The sequence below is a fragment of the Nycticebus coucang genome, chromosome 20, assembly GCF_027406575.1.
Source record: "Nycticebus coucang isolate mNycCou1 chromosome 20, mNycCou1.pri, whole genome shotgun sequence".
NCBI classification, from domain to species: domain Eukaryota; kingdom Metazoa; phylum Chordata; class Mammalia; order Primates; family Lorisidae; genus Nycticebus; species Nycticebus coucang.
The window spans coordinates 22,038,170-22,040,516 of NC_069799.1; the positions used below are offsets into that span (position 1 = coordinate 22,038,170).

At 40.2% G+C, this 2,347-nt stretch overlaps 1 pseudogene; it reads right to left on the reverse strand.

The window, feature by feature from the left end:
• Positions 1-1,322: 1,322 nt before the first annotated feature.
• LOC128572507 (ubiquitin carboxyl-terminal hydrolase 40-like) lies at positions 1,323-1,933 on the reverse strand (annotated as a pseudogene).
• Between the last annotated feature and the right edge of the window lie 414 nt (positions 1,934-2,347).

Genomic DNA, 2,347 nt, shown 5'->3' on the forward strand with positions numbered 1-2,347 from the left:
CCTTGTATGCAGACTGAAGCAGTTACATGATGGCACAAGGTGAGCAGCGGGCTGTATATGCAGTGGTTACCTTAACAGAGACTGCAGAGGCTAAGCCCCTATCCCAAGGAACATTGGCTCAGAAGGCTGAGTTAATTGCCTGACTCGAGCCTTAGGACTAAGTGAAGGAAAAAATGCAAATGTTTTTCTGACTCTCCAAGTACATGGGACATTGTACAAGGAGAAGGGACTATTAAATTCTGGGGAAAAGAACACTAAGTTTCAGCAGGAGATAATTCAGTTACTAGAGGCAGTATGGAAACCTGGAAAGTGGCAGTGATTCAATTTCATGGACATCAAGGAGGTGCTTCCACTATCACTAAAGGAAACACTAGGGTCGGTACTGAGGCAAAGAGGACTGCATCTAAGCCATACCAGGTGTCACGAGTGGTTCCCTCCATCCTGTGGCTTTAGGAGCTCTCACCTATCAATTCCCAGGAAGAGAAGGAACAATTTGCAACCGAGAAGAGCCAGGAAATGGAGGGATAATGAATAAAGATGCCAGATGGATGAGTAGCAGTCCCCCAGGTTCTAGGTGCCACCATGGTGACAGGAGTATTTTATAAAATTCTGGGCTGGTACCTCTACATCTCCCACCTGGCAGCCCTGGCCAAAACTGTCAGTCTACAGTTGGCAACCTGCAACCAGTTCAACATATGCCAAGGACCAACACTACCCCAAGGAATCCATTTGTATGGAGCAATGCCCTTCAAGGACTTCCATATAGACTTTACTGAAATGCCCAGGTATAGAGAGAATGAATACACCTAAGCATACACATATAAATGACCTTTCTATTTTTTTATTTTTTAATTTTTTTTGTGGTTTTTGGCCAGGGCTGCGTCTGAACCCGCCACCTCTGGCATATGGGACTGACGCCCTACTCTTTGAGTCACAGGCGCTGCCCTAAGTGACCTTTCTAAATGAAAGCAATAAACTAAATCTAAAGTTTAATTATATATCTGTGTCAATTTAAAGATTCCTCAATATTCTTTATTTTTATTAGTTCCATAATTAACCTTCATAACAATATTAAACTATGAGGACATTGGCTTCTCACCTGAGGCTACAGTCTTCTATTTGTAAAATCCTCCAAGTCCATTTTCCAAGTATTAAAGAACTGAATCAAAAATTAAGTTTCAAGATATTTGCTTCTTTCAGTTCAAAAGGAGAACTCCAGAATATATACTTCATGACTTAGGTTTACAGTAAGAGTAAACATGCAATAAAATATTTCTAGTAATAAACACTTTAATCTTGTGTCGTATAACACATAAGTTTAATTACAGGAATTGTAATTTATGATATAACTCATGTCCAAAATATTCTGGTATATTCATCTGCTTCTCACTGTCATTCTTGCATTATTTACAAACAATCTGTTTAATGATGGTTCCATACTACAGACGATTGATGAGGTCATGGCCAGAGGTTCCAAGTAAAGAAGTTTCTAGAGCATGAAGAGAATTCAATTCAGTTCCTGCGCATCATGTTGCCTCATATCACTGCTGCTCTCCCCGTAGCCATCAGTGAGGTTTGTGGATGCAGCTTCCTGGTCCAGGACCAGAAGCTGGGCAGACAAGTGCTGTCACTGCAAAGGTATGACTCAAACTTTTGCATCACAATTATCCTTATCTTTGAACAAACAAAGCTCTTCTGGACCAAAAGAAAATAAAGCTTCTCTGAATTCAAGTGTAAAAAGAAGTGTCCGAAGAAGGGAATGGAGATGACAGGATCCACCCTGATTTCTGATTCTGCTTAAATTGATAAATTCTCTAGGAGCAGGTGGCTCCAAAACTTTAGTCTTTAATTTTTTCTCTTGTCCATACTGATTATTTGGCACACTGGAATAATCTTCTCCAACTAGATCCCCAAACATTGTACAACTAAATACTACCTGGCTAAGAAACAGCCCCAGCCCCACCCTAAACACACAGTGAATGAACTGGTCCCAACTGGACACCGCCATTTTGGCGAGGGTGTCTATAAAATGTGATTTTCTTAATTTTTAATCTTTTTCTAGTTGTAAAGGAATTTATTTGAGATCTGAGAATTATGTTTGTGAACTTGCCACTGTGTGCTTACAGTGGCAACACTGTACTAACCACTCAGCCAGGTTGCATAATCTTGGTATGTCAGTGTCTCACTGATGTGATCTCATTGACATGTGCTGGTGTCTTGCTGGAGATGTTTATTTTTGTTCTTGGGTGTTTTTGTGTGTTCTTGCAAGAATGTCAGAGCTTGACTCAGAGCAATGAACAAACTTGAAAATGTCTTCCTTTTTTTTTGTGTGAGATAGTGTCTTTCT